This window comes from Pseudophryne corroboree, chromosome 1 (genome assembly GCF_028390025.1).
Source record: "Pseudophryne corroboree isolate aPseCor3 chromosome 1, aPseCor3.hap2, whole genome shotgun sequence".
Lineage (NCBI taxonomy): Eukaryota > Metazoa > Chordata > Amphibia > Anura > Myobatrachidae > Pseudophryne > Pseudophryne corroboree.
In genome coordinates, this window is record NC_086444.1 from 993160438 (window position 1) to 993185388 (window position 24951).

General features: G+C 49.6%; 1 protein-coding gene across 3 annotated transcripts in view; it reads left to right on the plus strand.

Moving 5' to 3' along the window:
• Window positions 1-24951, plus strand: part of ZNF827 (zinc finger protein 827) — a 524965-nt gene that overhangs the window by 120346 nt on the left and 379668 nt on the right. For all 3 annotated transcript variants that reach the window (XM_063920595.1, XM_063920597.1, XM_063920598.1), the window contains exon 2: window positions 12079-12154. The gene's annotated coding sequence lies outside the window, so the exon portion shown is untranslated. The remainder of the gene's footprint in view (window positions 1-12078; window positions 12155-24951) is intronic.

A 24951-nucleotide genomic window follows, 5' to 3' on the forward strand; every position in this document is an offset into this window, starting at 1 on the left:
GCTGCTGCAGCTGCTGCTCCGTCTCTGGCCGCCGCCGGCTCCTCTCTATGGGAGAGACGTCATGACGTCTCTCCCATAGCAGTGCCGCATAGACACTAGAGGTCAATTATGACCTCTAGTGTCTGTCTGAAAATGGAGCCGGCTGCAGCGGGCGCCCACACTGTCCACGGTGCTTGTTGCAGCCGGAGTACGGGGTTCGAGTGGGCGTCTGCGGGGTGACTGTGGATTCACCAATGGGCTGCAGCATATCGAGCATCCGCCCTGCTTGCCCATGCCTAGATCCGCTCCTGGCTCCACCTATGGGAATATTTATTGCCACCCAGGTGTGTGTCCTGCAATGGCAAGTGAAAACTAGTACTAAAAGCGAAAAAGAAATAAATAACGTGAGAAGAGACGGACAAATAGAAAGTCTATATACTGTACACAAGTGCGGGATTGTGTGTTTGTATGTAAAAAAATAAAAAGTATATATATATATATATATATATAATTTCTGCAGCGGGGTACACTGGTATTCCACAGGGAATAACATCGGGGAGTAGAGTTGGATCTTGACCTGAGGCACCAACAGGCTAAAGCTTTGACTGTTCCCAGGATGCACTGCACCGCCTCCTCTATATCCCCGCCTCCAGGCACTGGAGCTCAGTTTGTAAGTTGGTGCCTGCAGCCCTAAAAAGAGCTTTTCTGACAAGAAAGAAGACTTCAAGGGCCGCAGCACAGGCACTAGTTGCTATATGTCATGCTGACATATCGTGCTGCGGCTCCCTCACCTCCCCCAGTGGCCCTGTATACTCCCGCGCCCTGGTTACCGGGTACTTACAGCGGAGGCACTCCAATTTCATCAGGCACACACATACTGCCGCTGCTCTCCTGGATCGCGTGGCCGCACATCTAGGGAGGAGGTAAGAGGGTCCCCCAGGCAGGACCCGCCGAAATTGCGATCCAGACGTGGTCTCCAAAGACGGACCGCGGCACTGACGTGGACACTGTGGCCGTGCAGGGACCCCACTATATCCACAAGGGCAAGGAGCACAGGTTGGATTTACTAAAATTCGTTTCACATAGGCTCAATAGTACCTGGTGGTGAAGACCAGCAGAGGGGATAAGGCGCTGACCTGTAGCCCCTACCCCAGCCCCAGGCACCATCTACAGCAGATGTTCCCACTCTGGAGCTGAATCTCTCTCTCCCTCACACCCTGTCAGCGTTTGGGCGCCATTACAAAGAGCTGCGCTGATTCTGAGACTGCTGGGCACAGTCTCCTCTGTAAAGCAGCCTGCCTCATCAGCGTTGTGCTTTTACAGGATGTCGTTTAGACAGTGTTAGTTAAGAACAAGTGCATAACTATATGAATATTTAGTACAAGTATTCTGTGATATACATCCAGTGTTTACTGTGCATTGTTATATCTGTATACATCCACAGCTCTATGTAGTATTACCAGTGCAGTTTTATTGTTGTATGTAATAATTTCTGCATTGTACATGTGACTGTGTGTGCCAATAGCTGCTGTTTGGTTTCCATTCAGTGTATCTCACACATATTGCTATCCCTATAATCTGTACCCTGAGGGGGGCTAAGTGCGTCAGGGTCAACTATAGAGTGTTTCACAGGATATACTATTTGGTATTTTCTCTGTGTATGTTCAGTCACACTATACCGCTTAAATCCTCTGTTTGTGTTCTGGGTTTGCAGTCACCTTACACAGGTTTTTTTTGTCCGGTACTGTGTTTGTCTGGCTGTATTGTACTACTACACCCTAAGGCTACGTTTCCAAGTAATGTCTGCTACACAGGGCGGGAATTCCGTGGATGCTCCTGCCTCATGCAGTGCTGATGCCACGGTTTTACTTGAGGTGAGGGTCCAGGTACTGGGTGTTCTGCACCCCCTAGTCAGCCTGCAGCACCGGTGGCATACCAAAATCCACCTTGGGCTGCTTTCTCTAATATGCTGACTACGCTGGTAACAAGATTTACACCCCCTGTGGGACCTCCTGTGCCATTACAGACGCATATTGTCCCTGTAGTTAATCCACCATGGGCAGACACTCTGTCAACTCTTTTACAGCAATTAAATCAGTCCTTTGTTAAACAAACACCTAACCCTCGCCCTCCTAGGACCAAAGGGTCATCTAAGCAGGCAATTTCTTCCTCACAATCCACTCATGGTTTGGATACTTCATCCGATGAAGATGGGGAATATACTGATCCATCAGACACTGATGCAGCTTATTCTGATGAGGAATCTATAACAAAGGCTTATGTACCTGACCTGGTGGAGGCTATCACACTGATTCTTCAGATTGATGACCCTCCAGATATGTCTAAGAAACCTGAAGTTCAAACATCAGAAGGTTACTAAATTAGTTTTACCACATTCTGAACATTTAGTTGACATAGTCTCCAGGAAAGAAATTCTCCCTGTCTAAATAGATGCTAGCTCGGTTTCCCCTCACTGCAGAGTTAAGTAAAAATTGGGAAACACCACCTCCGGTGGACTCACATGTCGCACGTCTTGTGGTGTCTTCTACTCTGCCTGTCACTACCGTCACCTCTTTGAACCGACGGATAAGCGCGTGGAGGGTTGCTTGAAGTCTATTTACACTCTTGTAGGTGTTATATATAGACCTACTATAGCAGCTTATTGGTCTTCAAAAGCTATTGAAGCCTTGGTTCAAGAAGTTGAGGCGGAGCTACATCTGTATTTTTCTGATAATGCCAGACAGTGTCTTTCATATATTACCACAGCCTCTCATTACATTCAGGAAGCAGCTTCTGATGCCGGCATGCTGGCGGCCAAAGCGTCTACTATGTCCATTCTAGGTCACCGGATTCTGTGGTTGCGGTCCTGGTCTGTGGACGTAAAGCAAAGGGTCAGGCGTACCCAAAACAGGCTCGCACTTCCAAAACCTCTAAGCCCAAACCTAAATGTTCCTAGGCTGCCTGTCAGCCTGCTTCCAAACCAGACAAGCCTACTGCATGACGGGGCGGGCCTCCCCCTGGGGGACCCCACGGTGGGAGGCCGACTTCTGCGGTTCGCCCAGGTATGGTTACAGACCACTTCAGACGCCTGGGTAAGGAAAGTCGTCGCTCACGGATACGCCATCTCTTTCAAGAAACATCTCGCACGCCAGTTTTGCTCGACAAATATCCCTTCGGATCCGTTGAAAGCAAAAACTCTACATTTGGTGGTATAACCCCTCCTGGACACAGGAGTAATAGTGCCGGTGCCTTTGGATCAGAGAGGCATGGGGTACTATTCAACGCTGTTTCTAGTTCCGAAACCAAATGGATGCTCCCTGCCCATTCTCAACCTCAGGTCTGAACAAATTTGTGAAGGTATCCAAATTCCGTATGGAAACTCTTCGCTCTATTGTTCTGGCCTTGCAACCCAAGGACTATATGGTATCCCTGGACATACAAGATGCTTACCTACATATACCTATTGCCATGTCACATCAGCAATATCTGCAGTTTGCTATTGGCAACCTACATTATCAATTCCAGTCCTTGCCTTTTGGAATGACCACGGCTCCCCGAATCTTCACCGAGGTCATGGCGGGCATGACGGCCCTTCTCCACCGCCAGGGTATCAGGATCCTGCCGTATCTGGACGACTTGTTGATCCTGGCAAACTCTCCAGAGGTTCTCCTCCATCACCTGGAACTGACGGTCCAATTCCTGCAAGCCCACGGGTGGCTCATCAACTGGAAGAAATCCTCACTGGTCCCTGCTCAGAGCATGGTGCACCTGGGGGTATTACTGGACACACACAACCAATGGTTGTTCTTGTCTCTGGGGAAGGTCCTGAAATTTCAGGACAAGATAAGATGCTTCCTATCTTGCCCACGTGTGTCGATATACTCGGCGATGCAAGTACTAGGCCTCATGATGTCAGCTTTCGACATGGTAGAGTACGCTCAATATAATTCTTGCCCTCTGCAGCGGTTAATATTTTCCTAGTGGGATGGCCTGCCTCACCAGATCAGGTCTCACATGATTTCCTTGACTCCGGAAGTTCGTCTGTCTCTGAGCTGGCGGCTCAAGGACCAACGATTGAGCAGGGGTCGTCCCTTCTGGATCTCCAACTGGTTCCTCCTAACGACAGATGCCAGTCTGCAGAGTTGGGGCGCGGTGTTGGAGCAACACTCTCTTCAGGGTCGGTGGACCAGGGAGGAATGTCTCCTTCCGATAAACATTCTGGAGTTGCGGGCAGTGTTCAATGCTCTGAAACTGGCCCTGCCTTTGGTACAGAACAGGCCTGTTCAAGTACAGTCGGACAACGCCACCATGGTGGCGTATATAAATCATCAAGGCGCCACTCGAAGCCGCATGGCAATGATGGAAGTGTCAAAGATTCTTCTATGGGCGGAACGCCATCTGCAAGCCATATCGGCAGTGTTCATTCCGGGGGGTCCTCAACTGGGAAGTGGACTTTCTCATTCATCAGGAAATACACGCCAGAGAGTGGAGCCTTCATCCGGAGGTCTTTCTACTCCTAGTGGGCAAGTGGGGCCTACCAGATGTAGACCTGATGGCGTCTTGACACAATCACAAGGTTCCGGTCTTCGGGGCAAGGATAAGAGATCCTCAAGCAGCGTTCGTGGACACGCTGGCAATTCCACAGAACTTTCGGCTGCTGTATGTGTTCCCTCTGGTGTCACTGCTGCCCAGGGTAATAAGGAAGTTCAAGCAAGAAGGAGGATTACTACTTTAATCGTTCCATCGTGGCCCAGACGGCATTGGTTCTCAGACCTGCAGGGTCTCTCGACAGAGCGTCCTCTTCTACTTCCGCAACGCCCAGACCTCCTCGTTCAGGGCCTTTTGTGTCTACCAGGATCTGGACCGACTGGCTTTGACGACATGGCTCTTGAAGCTTCAGTTCTGAGGGCCAAGGGATTTTCTGAGGCTGTCATTCAAACTATGTTGAAAGCCCGTAAACCGGCTTTGGCTCGGATTTATTATAGGGTCTGGAATTCTTACTTCACCTGGTGTGCGGCTAAAAATTAGGATGCATACAAGTTTAGTACTGCCAAACTTTTGGCTTTTTCTAGAACGGGGCCTGGACTTAGGCCTTCAGCTGGCCTCCCTCAAGGTTCATATTTCAGCCTTGTCAGTTTGGTTTCAGAGAAAAATTGCATATCTGCCTGACGTTCATACTTTCACTCAGGGTGTTTTACAGATTCAGCCTCCCTATGGGGTATATGCAATTGCGGTCGAATTCGCGGCAATTATCGCCGTTTTTTAATTCGACCAAATTCGCTAGGTGAATCCCGGCAGGTGCCTGCCGGGATTCACCATATTCAATGAAAAACGGATTCGCCAGAATCGCGGGCGAAAATCGGCCGATTTGGCGGATTTTGCCGCGATTTTAAAAAACGGGAAAAAACGTGAAAAACCCGAAAAAAAAATGGCGTGGGGTCCCCCTTCCAAAGCATAACCAGCCTCGGGCTCTTTGAGCTGGTCCTGGTTCTAAAAATGCAGGGGAAAAATTGGCCAGGGATCCCCCGTATTTTTAAAACCAGCACCGGGCTCTGCGCCTGATGCTGGTGCCAAAAATACGGGGGACAAAAAGAGTAGGGGTCCCCCGTATTTTTAACACCAGCATCGGGCTCCACTAGCTGGACAGATAATGCCACAGCCGGGGGTCACTTTTATGCCGTGCCCTGCGGCCGTGGCATCAAATATCCAACTAGTCACCCCTGGCCGGGGTACCCTGGGGGAGTGGGGACCCCTTCAATCAAGGGGTCCCCCCCCCCCAGCCACCCAAGGGCCAGGGGTGAAGCCCGAGGCTGTCCCCCCCCATCCAATGGGCTGCGGATGGGGGGGCTGATAGCCTTTGTGATAATAAAAAGATATTGTTTTTTCCATTAGTACTACAAGTCCCAGCAAGCCTCCCCCGCAAGCTGGTACTTGGAGAACCACAAGTACCAGCATGCGGGAGAAAAACGGGCCCGCTGGTACCTGTAGTACTACTGGAAAAAAAATACCCAAATAAAAACAGGACACAGACACCGTGACTTGTACAACTTTATTACATACTGCCGACACACACATACTTACCTATGTTGACACGCCGACTGCCACGGTCGCCGACGATCCGAGGGTACCTGTGAAAAAATTATACTCACCTTCCAGCGTCCAGAGGTACATCCACGTCCAGAGGTAAATCCACGTTGTTGGCAAAAAAACAAACCGAACACCGATCCATACCGGACTAGAAAGGGGTCCAATGTTTTCACATAAGACCCCTTTCTCCCGAATGCCGGGACATCACGTGACTCCTGTCACTGACGTCCCTTCAGCCAATCAGGAAGCGCTACTTCCGTGGCGCTCACCTGATTGGCTGTCCGCTGTCTGTACTGTGACAGCGCATCGCAAAGCCGCTCCATTACTTTCAATGGTGGGAACTTTGCGGGTAGCGGTGGGGTCACCCGCCGGTCAGCCGCTGACCGGCGGGTGACCTCACCGCTAGCCGCTAAGTTCCCACCATTGAATATAATGGAGGGAGCTGTGCGATGCGCTGTCACAGTGCAGACAGCGCTCAGCCAATCAGGTGAGCGCAACGAAGTTGCGCTTCCTGATTGGCTTAGAGACCTGTCAGTGACAGCTGTCACTGACAGGTCTCATTCGTGGAAAGGTGTCCCATGTGTCAGCATGGGACCCCTTTCAGTCCGTTTTTGGTGCGGGTATTTGCGTTTTCTTATTTTGCCAAGTCCGTGGATTTATCTCTGGACCATGGTTGAGGTGAGTGTTTTGAACTTTTCTTTACAGGTATCCGTGGATTCTACATGGAGAAGAGGACCGATGTCGGCGTGTGAACATAGGTAAGTATGTGTGTGTCGACGTATGAAATAAAGTTTTACTGTCGACGGTGTGTGTGTCCTGTTTTTATTTGGGTATTTTTTTCCCAGTAGTACTACAGGTACCAGCGGGCCCGTTTTTCTCCCGCATGCTGGTACTTGTGGTTCTCCAAGTACCAGCTTGCGGGGGAGGCTTGCTGGGACTTGTAGTACTATTGGAAAAAACAATATCTTTTTATTATCACAAAGGCTATCAGCCCCCCCATCCGCAGCCCATTGGATGGGGGGGGGACAGCCTCGGGCTTCACCCCTGGCCCTTGGGTGGCTGGGGGGGGGGACCCCTTGATTGAAGGGGTCCCCACTCCCCCAGGGTACCCCGGCCAGGGGTGACTAGTTGGATGTTTAATGCCACGGCCGCAGGGCACGGCATAAAAGTGACCCCCGGCTGTGGCATTATCTGTCCAGCTAGTGGAGCCCGATGCTGGTGTTAAAAATACGGGGGACCCCTACTCTTTTTGTCCCCCGTATTTTTGGCACCAGCACCAGGCGCAGAGCCCGGTGCTGGTTTTAAAAATACGGGGGATCCCCTGTCAATTTTTCCCCCGCATTTTTAGAACCAGGACCAGCTCAATGAGCCCGAGGCTGGTTATGCTTTGGAGGGGGGACCCCACGCCATTTTTTTTAATGATTTTACCCTTCCAGCATAAAAAAATAAAAAAATAAAAAAATTAATATTTTAAAAAATATATAAATAATATTTGTGCCTCCCAAAAAAAAAAAAAAAGTACCTAATCCCTTCTAATATAAATAGATCTGCTATTCCCAAAAAAAAAAACACCAAAAAAAACATGTTTAAATTTTTTTTATTTGTTTTCACCCTCCAAAGTGTGGCGGATTGAAAATGACGAATTTGCTGTCTAAAAGCACTGCTGTTGAATTTCAAAACTTGAATTGAATATGCTTTGGTCGAATTGCAGCACTTGTATCATTGCAGAAAAGTCGAATTTGCAAAAATTCGAATTTCAAAAAGTCGAATTTTGAAAGTCCGTTTTTTGGTCGGAAAGCACTGGATTGCATAGGGGAATTTTTTTTTTTTGTCGAAAATGACCCGAAATTCGACAATTTCGGGAATTCGACCACAATTGCATATACAGCTATGTCTCTCCTGTGGCTCCTTGGGATTTGTGGATTGTTCTGGATGCCCTACAAGTGTCTCCGTTTGAACCTCTTGAGTCTGTGAACCTTAAATGGTTTGCACTTAAGGTCTTATTTTTGCTGGCTATTGCCTCTGCTAAAAGGGTTTCGGACTTGGGTGCCTTATCCTGTCGGTCACCCTTTCTGACTTTTCACCGTGACCGTGCGGTTCTTAGAACTCACCCTGGTTATCTGCCTAAGGTGGTGTCGTCTTTCCACCTTAACCAAGAGATTGTGGTTCCGGCCTTTATCTCTCCTGGTTTGTCCTCCAAAGAAGGTCTTTGGGTGTGGTACGGGCTCTCTCCGTATATATGTGAAGAGAACCGCCTCTTTTAGGAGATCTGATTCTCTTTGTCCCTTTTGGTTTTCACAAACGTGGCTGGCCTGCGAATAAGCAGACCTTGGCCAGATGGATTAGAATGGTGATTGCACAAGCGTATATACAGGCTGGACTTCCTCCTGCTACTATAAAGGCCCATTCTACTCGGTCTGTTGGACCTTCTTGGGCGGCCCGCCGTGGCGCGTCCCTACAACAATTGTGCAAGGCGGCTACGTGGTCCTCAGTGAACACGTTCATCAGGTACTATGCCTTTGATACTTCCGCCTCCCAGGATGCTTCCTTTAGATGCCGGGTTCTTGTGCCCGCTACAGTGCGTCCCCTCCCATGAGGAACTGCTTTAGGACATCCCCGATGTTATTCCCTGTGGAACACCAGTGTACCCCACTGCAGAAAAGAGATTTATGGTAAGACTTACCATTGTTAAATCTCTTTCTGCGAGGTACACTGGATTCCACAGGGCGCCCACCCTGATGCACTTAGCTTCTTTGGGTTTGTATGGCATTAGCCGCTGGTACCTTCTCCTGTTGTGAGAATGTGGTTATCTGTGGCTACTAACTACTGTCATCTCTTTTACCTGCTACTGCATTGGACTGGTTAACAAAACTCAGCTCCAGTGGCTGGAGGCAGGGATATAGAGGAGGCGGTGCAGTGCATCCTGGGAACAGTCAAAGCTTTAGCCTGTTGGTGCCTCGGATCAAGATCCAACTCTACACCCCGATGTTATTCCCTGTGGAATCCAGTGTACCTCGCAGAAAGAGATTTAACAATGGTAAGTCTTACCATAAATCTCCTTATAATATACAGCCCCCCTCCCTCCCCCATAATACACCCAGTACACACACCACAATATATAATGTATTATGCACAATCTCACCCCCATATTACACCTAGTACACATAGCACCATGGGGTAAATGTAAGAATGCAAAAGAAGAATGGATACAGTGTGCCCAATCCGTGTTTGTTTAAAATGTAATGTAAGAACAGTCGATATGGGGGAAGCAGTGTCAGGGCACGTTATGTGTGCTATACCGCTCCCCAACCATGTATGTGCCCCTCTCATTATAGGTATTGTTATCTTAAAGATAGCATGCTGATATGTTAGCATGCCGATATGTGAGGGCAATGTATGAATGGTCCGCAGAACTGAGTATTCCGACACCTGCAGCTATCGATTTGGTTGTCCCTGGCTGTAGCAGGCACTGGTTCCAGCCTGCAGGTGAGATCTTGTGCATGCCCAGGAAGCATCAGCACTAGGCTGTGGCCGCTGACAGGGCTCCCTCACTCCGGCAAACAAGATGTTCATACTGGTGCTTCCTGCTTTTCCTCGGTACACACAGCACCATATAAGGGGGTAATTGTAAGAAGCAGTGATAAGAGTGGAGAAGGGAGCCAGTGGAGAAGTTGTCCATGGCATCCAATCAGCATTGAAGTAACATTTATAAGTTGCATACTATACAATTGTACGGAGCAGTTAATTGGTTGCCATGGGCTCATTTCTCCACTCTTATCACTGCATCATACATTTACCCTATATTGTGTTATACACAAACCGCCCCACTCCCCTCATATTACGCCCAGTACACACAGCACCATACATATTGTGATATGCACAAACACCCCCCTCCCCTCATATTACACACAGCACCATATATATTGTATTATACACAACACCCCCCCACCACACACACTCACACATACACACACACATATTACACACAGTACACACAGCGCCATATATATTGGGTTATAAACAACCCCCCCCCCCTCATATTACACCCAGTACACACACCATATATGTTGTGTTATACACAACCCCCCTCCCTCATATTACACCCAGTGCACGCAGCGCCATATATATTGTGTTATACACAAACACCACCTCTCCTCATATTACACCCAGCACACACAACACCATATATATGTAGCCCTTTGGAGAAAAATGGGATAATAATGACTGGGTAATGCAGTAAATAAATATAAAGCATGATTACTTATAAATATAAAATACTACTGATTATTAGTTATGGTAATCCCTGTATACGTATTGTTTATGTGTTATATGGCTTGGTATCAGGGGAGAGCTCGGGGACTCGCGCTGTATAGAGGAAAGTTCTGGAGGCAGCTCCTCGCGCTATGTCGAGGAAGGTTCGGGAGACAGCGCGCGCGTAGAGGAGAACGGTTGGGAGGTGTGACGGAGGAGGACTGGGAGAGAGACGCGAGACAGCGGGGGAGGAGGAGGTGTGAACAGCGCGGATGGACGGTGGATAACATCCCGTCCCCAGCTCTTGTGACAGGTACCGTAGCCAAGCCGGGACGTGCAGTAGCGGCGATCGGAGTCATAGCCGGAGGCAAGGATCAGAGCAGAGGGTCCTTGGCGGAGACTGTGCTCAGCTGGTGAGTCGCACTGATCCCGCCGTGCAGCATCATTTAGAGCTTGTCTATCTCGGTTCAGAGACCTTCCGGGGAGGCGGCCTCAGCTGGGAGTGACACAGATGAGAAGGGCTGCTACTAGAGAGAGAGAGACGTGGTGGTGCTGAATATAAGGCAAGTCTTGGGGGGGGGGGGGGGGGGGGGGCTGAACAGGGCTGTGCTGAATGAAACCCCGCCTATAGGGAGGCATCTGTCAGCGTATCCTCCAGACGAACTGCACTAAACTGATATAGTGAAAGTGGATTATTGCCTTGGCATAACTGCGAATAGAAGAGAAGCTAGTAATTCACCACAGTTGAGCATTGAAGGCAGAATTTATTTAGGTGATAAGCCACACAGCACCGTAACTGATTAGATGGAGGAGTCAAGAGAAGTCAGAATTATTGTAACTCTCCAATAGTGATTGGATAAAGTGTTGCCTATCCCACGGATGTTAGACTCCCCATTTGATGTTTCGATTAACCTGGAAGAAGCCGGGATATCCTCAGTTATCCAAGTGGTTCTGACAAGAAATAAATATTACTAGTATATAATACATACATCCCGACACGAAGGGCTTGAATGACTGACCCACTATTGGGGTAGTATTAGAACAATTTTCAGAAACAACACTGGAGCTAATAGTGGTAATAACTTAATCTCTCTCTAAATGGAGTGTTACAGTTTTAGCTAACACGAACTTTACCTATCCTCAGCTGAACTTTGTAATAACACAGTGCTTTATTCAGATCTGGACAGGCAGCTTAGTAATTACCCAAACTCCAGCTTCAGGTGCATTGGCTAAAAAAGAGGTATAGCTAAATAGTGCCGCTGAGAGTCACCGTTGGATGTAAGGATATACAGTCACTACGGAAGTACTGGAATTGCCAGGGGCAAACGAGTGCCAAAAGCCCGACCCCGACAACTCATATATAGGCGATTATCCCCCAGAGAGGGAAGAAGATTGCACCTCACATACCCCCTCTCTGGCAATAGTTGGCCATCACTAAATGATAACCACCGACTCAATGGGATAAACCCCAGGGGAAATCTTTCCTGAATAACCTATAAACAGTGATCACTGAGAGTAGTACAGAGGGGTAACTGCGCAGAAGGTATAAGGTAAACTATTTAAACCCTGGGTCCATAGCCATCCTGACTATGGGTTATGATTGTTTGGATTCTTTTTGTTGTGTTGCATGCAGTATTCTTGTTATATAGGCTCAAACTGAGTATTACTATTGATGGTGTCTAATGTATATAAATTGCATGAATCCCTGGAAGAAGATTGATTATAAAGTTTCGTACCAATAAACTTACTTACCTGTTATAGTGGGTCCTGTGTATCCTGGAGTTCTGGAAAATAATAAGAAGGACATCATCAATCAACGGATCCTCGGGTTGACAAGGTGAGGAGGTTAACCCCCTGTCCAATGCTAACATTCACAGTAGTAGTACCACACTAGTATTTATAACCATTGACACCCACTACCCATTTACGGGACGGTTTTCCCAAGCAAGCCAGGGTGTATACGCTTGGGTGGAGGCACGCCAGATTGCATAAAACCCTAATACTAGATAAGTGGGAGTAGGGTTACATATATTGTGTTATACACAAACCCCCTCCCCTCCTATTACACCCAGTACACACAGCACCATATATATTGTGTTATACACTACACCCCCCCATATTACACCCAGTACACACAGCACCATATATATATTGTGTTATGCACAAACATCCCCACTTCCCCTCATATTACACCCAGTACATACAGCTCTATATATATTGTGTAATACACAACACCCCCCCATATTACACCCAGTACACACAGCACCATATATATTGTGTTATACACAACACCCCCCCCCCCATATTACACCCAGTGCCATATATATTGGGTTATACACAACCCCCCCCTCCCCTCATATTACACCCAGTACACACAGCACCATATATATTGTGTTATACACAACCCCTCCCATATTACACACAGCACCATATTACATAATACAAGCCCCCTCCCCCAAAATACATCCGGTACACACAGTACTATACTGTATGTATTGTATTATACACAACCCCCCTCCTATCATATTACACACAGCACCACATTAAATTACTTAATACACAGCCCCCTCCCCTCATATTACTCCAGTACACACCCACTTACTGTAGCTTTGTTGATCCTTCTTGTGTAAGAGGTGCGGCTGCGCGTGTGGTGGTGCCTGCTGCCGTGCAGGTGTATTTTCGGTACTCACCAGGCGCCGCTCTCTCTCACCTTCAGGTACCGGAACCTTCAACGGACCTGGCAAATCTTCCGTCGGATCCAGACACGATGACCTAAGAGGAAGGAGATTGCTGAGTGCCGTCCTACTAACTGTGGACCGAAACGCCCTCCGACCCCGAGAAAAATAGTGCTTTCGGGCTAGGTGAGGGTCATCCCAGGTGTCCGCCTCAGAGCCCGAATTTCACCTATTGGCACTCTCGCACCAGGTGGAAATTCTACCTTGCACCGGCGTGCAAGGCTCACCGTTCGCCCTGAAGGAAGGGAGACAGATAGGGACACACACAGAAGGAACACACAGACCGATGTTACTCACCGTCCTACGTCTTGTACTCCGATCTTCTCCACTTACAGGTCCCTGTAAGGAGGCAAAGAGAGAAACAGCCGTGCAGGGCCTCACTCTAACCTAGTGTGCATCCGCTACACTAACTACATAAACAAAGCCCTCAAACTGGCTCAAGTGTGGTTGGTGCAACACAAACTATGCACAAACTCTAAACAACACTTTGCCCTGCACGGTAACAACACACATATCAGAGTACATCAAACGGTCCGATTCCTTTAGATCCCTACCTGCACTCTGGGGGGTGGGCGCCACACAGCCTACCCACCTCCTGTACCTTCCCTTATGTGGGCCTCAAGCCAAGTGAGCCTGTATACCTAATCACCTCAGGGTGGCCTGGACCTAGTGCCCAGTGCCACCTCTATTCACCTCGGGGGAAACACTTCTTCACTGGGCCTAGCGCCCCCTGACTGCGCACAGGCCGTGGGCCTGACTTCACCCACGGGCCTAGTGCCCGCCTAACTCGTCACTCGTGGGTGACCTGGGCCTGGTGCCCAGGGTCACCTTATGTTACCCTATTCGGCCAAAGTACACTAGGGCCTAATGCCCTCTAATGTCCCACAGGACTATTGCCTGATGTGCCCATCGGGCCTAATGCCCGCCTAACTGGTGTCACAGGCCGGTGGCCTGACTATCCTTACGGGCCTAGTGCCCAAACTACCCAAATGGTGACCCCCAAGTCTTAGCCGGGCCACGGGCCGGGGGGAACCCCGACTGCGCAGGGCCCGGTTAAAGGTGCCCACAGTCCGGAAGGGCCCGACTGTGCCCACGGGCCGGGAGGGCCCGTCTGATTGCCCACAGGCCGGGAGGGCCTGACTCTGCCCACGGGCCTAATGCCCGAACACCCGGTGGTCTAGGGAGGAAAGGAGAAGGGGTGGAAGTAGCCTCACTGAGGCCTCACCTGCTCCAAGGGGTCTCCGGCGCCCTCGTCTGCCGCTGATCCGTCCTGGCCAGCGGCGTCGCCTCCGCTGCTCCGCGTCCAGCCGCCGCTGGACATCTTCTTGTAGGAGCCCGACGTCTTCCGGCCTCTTCAGCGGCCACCGGAGCTCTTCTTCCCACGGCCGTCGTCTTCTCCTCCGCGCCGGACTCTCTTCTGCGCTCCGGCTCCTCTTTCCAGGTCCCGGCTGCTTTCTTCGCGCTCTTCCGCGCGCGCGGTCCTTTTCTCTTCGGCTCCCGCCCGGCGTCTGACGTCAGACGCCGGGGGCGGGGCCTATGACGCGGCGAGCGCCGATTGGCTCGCCGCGCCCCTCTCTGACTGGCCGCCGCTCCGGGAGCCGCGATTGGCTCCCGGAGGGCGCCAATATTTGAACCTCTCCGCAGCCTCCGGTCCGGTGCAGGGAAAAGGGTAATCCCTGCACCGGACACCCGCCGCCGCCACGCACCCAGCGCTGGGGACAGACAAGCTGCCCCAGCGCTGTCCCCAGCCAGGGACAGCACCACTGATGTGCCCACAGGGCACATCTCTACACTTGTGAAGGGCAGGAGCCAGCCCCGTGACAGTGTGGTGGGAGTAGACAACACAGGGCAGCCTCATCCAGTGACAGGTGAGGAACAGGGAGAGGAAGGCTGGGCTGATCCACGCATCCCACTCTGAGCGTGGTGGGCGGGGCCAGCCATACTGAAGCAAAGCCCTGGCTGCCAGGATATATGCTTCACTGTATGGTGAGCCGCTGTCAGTAGACCAGCTTTTCAGCTGGTTATTCAGATGACATTGCCTCTGCTCACACTGCCCCGCTCTACCGCACAGCAGAACGGCTAGCGCCCCCCCCCCCCCCCCCCCCGTGCAGGCCCCACCCCCTGGCATTTTTGACTCTCGCATTAGGAGCTTAATGAAGGGAACGCTATAATCCAGGACAGATGACAAGGGTTGCGGGGCAGCGGGAGGCTCATTTAAAAATCGGAGCCTACCGTGAGCAAGCCTGAGTTACCCAGGTCCTCTTTTAGACCTGACTTTCCGATTACAATGAGGTGAAGAGCCATTGAACTGTCATTTCCAGCACTGCAAGAGCACCTGAACTGACTCATTTGTGCCAGGTAGTGCTGATTATATACTTTGGGGAAGATGTAATAAGCTTTGGAGAGTGATAAAGTGGAGACAAATAAAGAGGTATATGTATTATACCCGCACATATTGTGCGGGTATAAGACTTCCAGCTTAGCTTCTTTACTGAGGTGAAGCAGGAAGTAGCAGCGCTGAGATGTATGAACACCATGAAGTGAAATCTCCCCCCGACGGCGATCGCTGCTAGAGCACACAGCACATCAGCCTTGTGCTGATGCGCTGTGTCTCTCCCATGGACAGCTCCTCTGGTCATGCGCAAGTATCACAAGATCTCACATGCAGCCCGGAGATGGCACCTGTCACAGTTAAGGTGCATACACACGGTGAGATTCGGGCTAAGCCCGATTCTCACTATGCGACAGGGGCTAGGTCGGCATCGCAAGCACATAATGACTGTGCTTGCGATACTGACTATGGCCCTCATTCCGAGTTGTTCGCTTTTAGCAGCATTGCAAATGTTAGCCCGCCGCCCTCTGGGAGTGTATCTTAGCTTAGCAGAATAGCGAACGAAAGAGTAGAAGAATTGCTACTAAATATTTTCTTGCAGTTTCTGAGTAGCTCCAGACCTACTCCTAGATTGCGATCAGCTCGGTCCGTTTAGTTCCTGGTTTGACGTCACAAACACGCCCTGCGTTCGGCCAGCCACTCCCCTGTTTCTCCAGACACTCCCGCGTTTTTCCCTGACACGCCTGCGTTTTTTAGCACACTCCCGGAAAACGTTAAGTTACCACCCAGAAACGCCCCTTTCCTGTCAATCACTCACCGATCAGCGGTGCGACTGCAAAGCGCCGCACAGACAACAGCAAAACTGCTAAGTTTTTAGTTAAATAACTAAGCGCATGCGCACTGCGTACCATGCGCATGCAGCAACAAATCGCAGCATAGCAAAAATCGGCAACGAGCGAACAACTCGGATTGACCACCTATGTGCGATTTTGGCTAAGTGTAAATTTTGACTATCTCTTCTATAAAGATAGTCAAAATTGACTTGCCTGCACAGTCGATCTAGGCTTGCGATGCCGACCGCGCAGGACTGCGCATTGGCATCGAATCGGGATCGCAAGGTGACTTTCACATTGGGATCTGCACTAACTTTTCTTACGATTTTGACTATATAGTCAGAATCGTAAGAAAAGATCTCACCGTGTGTACACACCATTAGAGACAGCGCTGTCCCTAGCTGTGGTGTATGGGCCAGAGCCGTACCTAGACTTTTTGGTGCCTTGTGCCAGAGAGAGAATTTCCCCCATTTTGCCAATAGGTACATAAAGCACATGCCTTGTGGGGAAGGGGCATGACAAGATTGATCCCAGAAAAAGCCATGCTATGATGCCCCTTCCCACATTTTATATATATTATAATATAAAATACAATATATTATATGTAAATAATACACACACATTTATAGACCACTGCAAGAAAATGAATTTGGACACAAATCCTCTTTATACCACATTCATGCACTTAACTTGAGAGCTTGTTAGTAATTACAATACCCTTCATTAAATAACACATTTCAATATACTGCTATAGCCAGGATTCAAACCTATAACCTGTTGAATTCTAATCAAACACCCTACTCAATGAGCTATTTGATCCTGCATAAAAACTATGAACACTATATGAAGCTACTGGTACTTTGTAAAAAAATAATCAGCATTGCAACTGAGCAGATCTATGCAGTGTCCTATGCTTCCAATCCCTCCTAGACACACACTACATTATCTGCTCAGCCGCAATGCTGATCACCCCTTCACAAAGTACAAGGTAAGCTTCAAATAGTTAGATACATTGACCTGCATATCAGCATGCTACATGCGCCCCTGTCGTGTACCACACACCACCGCTGTCATACATGGAGGGGAGCGGTATTTGCACACATACTGATACCTCTTCCCCCCATATCCACGCTTGTTACATCTACAATCAGCTCCTGTCATGTAACAGGCTGTGTTTGACAAATGGCAGGAGTTGATTAGTTGGTAATTTATCTCTCTCCAATTTATCACTCTCCAAGGCTTTAGTACATCTCCCCCATAATATTTGTTATATTTACTGTTAGTGTGTTAGTGTTTATACATAAAATATGAACATATTGCTAAACTGCTAAATTAAAAAATCATTAGATTGCCTTTGTCATAACAAAAATCAAACATTAGTGTAATGTACATTATGAACATGAATGTAATCATTATTATATATTGTTATTTCTTCACGAACATTGTTGGGTTTTTCTAATATGATATGCCAGTCTCATATCCCAATATTTTGCAACCTTGTTTCGGGTTGTGAGGTGCCAAAGAAACAATTGAAAAGACGGCACCTTCTGGCCACTGAAATCACACACTGGGCCTGATTCATGCTTGTAAGCAGTGTCGGACTGGGGCTTGAAGGGCCTACCAGGGAAATGCAGTGGAAGGGGTCCATGCTTAAGGGTGTGGGCAGGCAATAGTGGAGGTGTGGCCAACCACCAGAGTCCAGGCTAACCAGTAGAGACTGCATGGGCTGGGCCACCATGATAAACATATATATAGTATACACTGCTTGTGCGTGCATGGTAATGCAGAAGATTAATGTAGAAGATTAATAACAGAAGGAGGTGGGCCCACAAGCAGTGGGGCCCACCGGTGGTTTCCCCTGTTCCCGTGTGGGCCAGTCCGACCCTGTTTGTAAGGAAAGTAAAAAAGCAAGCAAGTGGGCAAAACTATGTTGCATTGCATGTAGGGCAGATGTACCAGGTGCAGAGAAATTTAGATTTTGCCATGGGAGATAGTTCCTGGAAGATGAGGATCGCTGCGGCCGACCTGTGTCCGCCATCACTGAGGACAACATTGATTCCATATGGGCCATAGTTAAGGTGGACACCAGGGTGACTATGAGGTATATTCAATTGCTGTCAAAACTGCCGTCATGTCGGAAAGACGGCAGTTTCCGACTGATTTAGGTCGGTAGAGGTTCCGACCTATTCAATAGGGGCTGCATTTTTCCGAAAAGTCAGGAATTCCTAACTTGTCGGAAAACACGTGGATCTGCGGAATAGCCGCAGATCCACATGCTTTTGTCGGAAACGCCGCCAAATCCGACAGGTTTTGACCCCATTTCCGACATTTTCAATCTGACTTTAAAAAAAGTCGGATTGAGGTGATGAGATGGGGGCAACGCTGTAGAAGCGCAGCTGGATGTGGCTGCCCTCGGTCACCTGCAGCTCCCCGCTCTCTGACAGCCAGGTCTCCTGGTCGATGCTCACCAGCTTGAAGCCCAGGATGAGGGGCAGCAGCTCCTGGGAGTGGGAGCCGGCCAAAGAAGCAGCAGCGCAGAGAGGATGAGGATGCCCAACTGGCACTGGGCTTTGTGGCAGCATGGACAGGGCACCGGGAACGGCCAAATCTGACAGTTGGATTTGGCCGCTCATTGAATAGTCAATGCTTGTCAGAAAGGATCCGACTTGGGGCCTATTTTAGACCTGATGGTAGCAGCAAATTTGTTAGCAGATGGGCAAAACCATGTGCACTGCAGGGGAGGGGGCAGATATAACATGTGCAGATATAACACGTGAGTGCAGTGTGGCCAAGTAGATGGTTGATGTTTTTGTGGCCAAGACTGGTCATGTAGCTACCGTACCAGCAGCACATCACTGGGCACTGGTACGCCAACCAATGCGCTCGTGGTACCCTTCACCATCATGACAATGCACCTGCCCACAAGTCAAGGGAATTGGATTTTCTGGCCCATGAATGCATCCAGGAGTTCTGTCAACCACCGTACAGTCCAGACCAGGCCCAATGCGCCTTCTTCATGTTCCCACCAATCAAGCGCAAGATGTGTGGGATTCATTTTGAGTCACTGGCAGCAGCATGTAGAAGACATACCTAATTCGTACTGGTTTAACTGCTTCACCACGTGGTTTGAGCGCATGCAACTTTGCATAGACTCCCCTGGCGAATAAAATGTAATGTTCACTTTGTTTGTAAATATAATACTTTTTCTCTGACGTCCTAGTGGATGCTGGGAACTCCGTAAGGACCATGGGGAATAGACGGGCTCCGCAGGAGACTGGGCACTCTAAAAGAAAGATTAGGTACTATCTGGTGTGCACTGGCTCCTCCCTCTATGCCCCTCCTCCAGACCTCAGTTAGAATCTGTGCCCGGCCAGAGCTGGGTGCTCCTAGTGGGCTCTCCTGAGCTTGCTAGAAAAGAAAGTATTTGTTAGGTTTTTTATTTTCAGTGAGATCTGCTGGCAACAGACTCACTGCTACGTGGGACTGAGGGGAGAGAAGCAAACCTACCTGCTTGCAGCTAGCTTGTGCTTCTTAGGCTACTGGACACCATTAGCTCCAGAGGGTTCGAACACAGGGCCTGACCTCGATCGTCCGTTCCCGGAGCCGCGCCGCCGTCCCCCTTGCAGAGCCAGAAGACAGAAGAGAAGCGATGAAATCGGCGGCAGAAGACTCCTGTCTTCATTAAGGTAGCGCACAGCACCGCAGCTGTGCGCCATTGCTCCCACAGCACACCACACACTCCGGTCACTGTAGGGTGCAGGGCGCTGGGGGGGGGGGGGGGGGCGCCCTGGGCAGCAATTATAATACCTTTTGGCACTTAAAATACACATAATACAGTCTGAAAACTGTATATGTGTAAAAAACCCCGCCATTAAGTTACTTAAAACGCGGGACAGAAGCCCGCCGCTGAGGGGGCGGGGCCTTCTTCCTCAGCACACCAGCGCCATTCTCCCTTCACAGCTCCGCTGGAAGCAGCTCCCCAGGCTCTCCCCTGCAGTATCCTGATACAAGAAGGGTAAAAAAGAGAGGGGGGGCACATAAATTTAGGCGCAAATAAGATATTTAAGCAGCTATTGGGTAAATCACTTTTTATAGTGTAAATCCCTGTGTTATATAGCGCTGTGGTGTGTGCTGGCATACTCTCTCTCTGTCTCCCCAAAGGACTTTGTGGGGTCCTGTCCTCAGTCTGAGCATTCCCTGTGTGTGTGCGGTGTGTCGGTACGGCTGTGTCGACATGTTTGATGAGGAGGGTTACGTGGAGGCGGAGCAGGGGCAGATAAGTGTGGTGTCGCCCCCGACGGGGCCGACACCTGATTGGATGGATATGTGGAAGGTCTTTACCGACAGTGTCAACTCCTTACATAAAAGGTTCGATGACGCAGCAGCCTTGGGACAGCCAGGGTCTCAGCCCGCGCCTGCCCAGGCGACTCAGAAGCCGTCAGGGGCTCATAAACGCCCGCTAGCTCAGATGGTAGACACAGATGTCGACACGGAGTCTGACTCCAGTGTAGATTAAGATGAGACAAATGTACAGTCTACAAAAGCCATCCGATGCATGATTACTGCAATGCAAGATGTATTGCACATTTCTGATATTAACCCGGTTACCACCAAGAGGGGTATTATGTTTGGGGAGAAAAAGCAGCCAGTGACTTTTCCCCCATCTGATGAATTAAATGATTTGTGTGAAGAAGCGTGGAGTTCCCCTGATAAGAAACTAGTGATTTCTAAGAGGTTACTGATGGCGTACCCTTTCCCGCCAAAGGATAGGTTACGTTGGGAAACATCCCCTAGGGTGGACAAGGCGCTGACACGCTTATCTAAAAGGGTGGCACTGCCGTCTCAGGATACAGCCGCCCTAAAGGAGCCTGCGGATAGAAAGCAGGAAGCTATCCTGAAGTCTGTGTATACACACTCTGGTACTCTACTGAGACCTGCTATTGCTTCAGCCTGGATGTGTAGTGCTGCAGCAGCATGGACTAATACCCTGTCAGACAAAATTGATTCCCTCGACAGGGATACTGTTTTGCTAACCATCGAACATATAAAAGACGTTGTCTTATATATGCGGGATGCCCAGAGGGACATTTGCCTGCTGGCATCTAGAATTAATGCAATGTCCATTTCTGCCAGGAGAGTATTATGGACTCGGCAGTGGACAGGTGATGCTGATTCTAAAAAACACATGGAGGTTTTGCCTTATAAGGGTGAGGAATTGTTTGGGGACGGTCTCTCGGACCTCGTATCCACAGCAACTGCTGGGAAGTCGACTTTTTTACCTCAGGTTCCCTCACAGCCTAAGAAAGCACCGTATTATCAAGTGCAGTCCTTTCGGCCTCAGAAAGGCAAGCGGGTCAGAGGAGCATCCTTTCTGGCCAGAGGCAAGGGTAGAGGAAAGAAGCTGCACCAGGCAGCCAGTTCCCAGGAACAAAAATCCTCCCCTGCTTCCACTAAGTCCACCGCATGACGTTGGGGCTCCACAGGCGGAGCCAGGTGCGGTGGGGGCGCGTCTCTGAAACTTCAGCAACCAGTGGGTTCGCTCACAAGTGGATCTCTGGGCTGTACAAATTGTATCTCAGGGATACAAGCTGGAGTTCGAGGCGACTCCCCCTCGCCGTTACCTCAAATCAGCCTTGCCAGCTGCTCCCAGGGAAAGGGAGGTATTACTGGCGGCAATTCACAAGCTGTACCTCCAGCAGGTGATAATCAAGGTCCCCCTCCTTCAACAGGGCAGGGGTTACTATTCCACAATGTTTGTGGTACCGAAACCGGACGGTTCGGTGAGACCCATTCTGAATTTAAAATCCTTGAACACTTATATAAAGAAGTTCAAGTTCAAAATGGAATCGCTCAGGGCGGTTATTGCAAGCCTGGAAGAGGGGGATTTTATGGTGTCGCTGGACATCAAGGATGCTTACTTGCATGTCCCCATTTACCCACCTCACCAGGAATGCCTCAGGTTTGTGGTACAGGACTGTCATTACCAATTCCAGACGTTGCCGTTTGGTCTCTCCACGGCACCGAGAATATTTACCAAGGTAATGGCCGAAATGATGATACTCCTTCGGAAGAAGGGAGTTATAATTATCCCGTACTTGGACTATCTCCTCATAAAGGCGAGGTCCAGAGAGCAGTTGTTAGTCAGCATAGCACTCTCTCAGGAAGTGTTGCAACAGCACGGCTGGATTCTGAATATCCCAAAGTCGCAGCTGATTCCTGCGACGCGTCTGCTTTTCCTGGGCATGATTCTGGACACAGAACAGAAGAAGGTGTTTCTCCCGGTGGAGAAGGCCCAGGAATTGTCATCTCTGGTCAGGGACCTCCTGAAACCAAAACAGGTGTCGGTGCATCACTGCACGCGAGTCCTGGGAAAGATGGTGGCTTCTTACGAAAGCCCCTGCTTCAAAACCACCCAGTACTGATTCAATCAGACAACATCACGGCGGTCGCCCATGTAAACCGCCAGGGCGGCACGAGAAGCAGGATGGCAATGGCAGAAGCCATAAGGATTCTTCGATGGGCGGAGAATCACGTGCTAGCACTGTCAGCAGTGTTCATTCCGGGAGTGGACAACTGGGAAGCAGACTTCCTCAGCAGGCACGACCTCCACCCGGGAGAGTGGGGACTTCATCAAGAAGTCTTCACACAGATTGTAAATCGCTGGGAACTGCCACGGGTGGACATGATGGCGTCCCGCCTCAACAAAAAGCTAAAAAAATATTGCGCCAGGTCAAGGGACCCTCAGGCGATAGCTGTGGACGCACTAGTGACACCGTGGGTGTACCAGTTGGTTTATGTGTTCCCTCCTCTTCCTCTCATACCCAAGGTACTGAGGATAGTAAGAAAGAGAGGAGTAAGAACTATACTCATCGTTCCGGATTGGCCAAGAAGAACTTGGTACCCAGAACTACAAGAAATGATCTCAGAGGACCCATGGCCTCTGCCTCTCAGACAGGACCTGTTACAGCAGGGGCCCTGTCTGTTCCAAGACTTACCGCGGCTGCGTTTGACGGCATGGCGGTTGAACGCCGGATCCTAACGGAAAAGGGCATTCCAGATGAAGTGATTCCTACGCTGATAAAAGCTAGGAAGGATGTGACAGCAAAGCATTATCACCGCATATAGCGGAAATATGTCGCTTGGTGTGAGGCCAGGAAGGCCCCAACAGAGGAATTCCAGCTGGGTCGATTTCTGCACTTCCTACAGTCAGGGGTGACTATGGGCCTAAAATTGGGGTCCATAAAGGTCCAGATTTCGCCCTATCTATTTTCTTTCAAAAAGAACTGGCTTCACTGCCTGAAGTTCAGACGTTTGTAAAGGGAGTGCTGCATATTCAGCCCCTTTTGTGCCTCCAGTGGCACCTTGGGATCTTAACGTTGTGTTGGATTTCCTGAAATCACACTGGTTTGAGCCATTTAGGACCGTGGAGCTAAAGTATCTCACGTGGAAGGTGGTCATGCTGTTGGCCTTAGCTTCAGCTAGGCGTGTGTCAGAATTGGCGGCTTTGTCATGTAAAAGCCTGTATCTGATCTTCCATATGGACAGGGCAGAATTGAGGACTCGTCCCCAATTTCTCCCAAAGGTGGTATCAGCGTTTCATTTGAACCAACCTCTTGTGGTGCCTGCGGCTACTCGGGACTTGGAGGATTCCAAGTTGCTGGACGTAGTCCGGGCTTTGAAAATTTATGTTTCCAGGACGGCTGGAGTCAGGAAAACTGACTCGCTATTTATCCTGCATGCACCCAACAAGCTGGGTGCTCCTGCTTCAAAGCAAACTATTGCTAGCTGGATCTGTTGCACGATTCAGCTGGCACATTCTGCGGCTGGACTGCCGCATCCTAAATCAGTGAAAGCCCATTCCACAAGGAAGGTGGGCTCTTCTTGGGCGGCTGCCCGAGGGGTCTCGGCTTTACAGCTTTGCCGAGCTGCTACTTGGTCGGGTTCAAACACATTTGCTAAATTCTACAAGTTTGATACCCTGGCTGAGGAGGACCTTGAGTTTGCTCATTCGGTGCTGCAGAGTCATCCGCACTCTCCCGCCCGTTTGGGAGCTTTGGTATAATCCCCATGGTCCTTACGGAGTTCCCAGCATCCACTAGGACGTCAGAGAAAATAAGAATTTACTCACCGGTAATTCTATTTCTCGTAGTCCGTAGTGGATGCTGGGCGCCCGTCCCAAGTGCGGACTCTCTGCAATACATGTATATAGTTATTGCTTCACTAAAGGGTTATTGTTATGAGCCATCCGTAAAAGGAGGCTCAGTTGTTGTTCATACTGTTAACTGGGTATGGTTATCACAAGTTGTACAGCGTGATTGGTGTGGCTGGTATGAGTCTTACCCTGGATTCTAAATCCTTTCCTTGTTGTGTCAGCTCTTCCGGGCACAGCTTCCCTAACTGAGGTCTGGAGGAGGGGCATAGAGGGAGGAGCCAGTGCACACCAGATAGTACCTAATCTTTCTTTTAGAGTGCCCAGTCTCCTGCGGAGCCCGTCTATTCCCCATGGTCCTTACGGAGTTCCCAGCATCCACTACGGATTACGAGAAATAGAATTACCGGTGAGTAAATTCTTATTTTGTACATCCAGAAACTTACTGCACACTTCTCATATATCCCACACTCAATGTATTTCATACAGCCTTCTCCGGTGCCCTTCCTTTTAACGTTATATAGCTGTAGTAGCATTTTTCATCACCTATAAGTCTCTGAGTGCCATCCATTGTGTGTGTATATA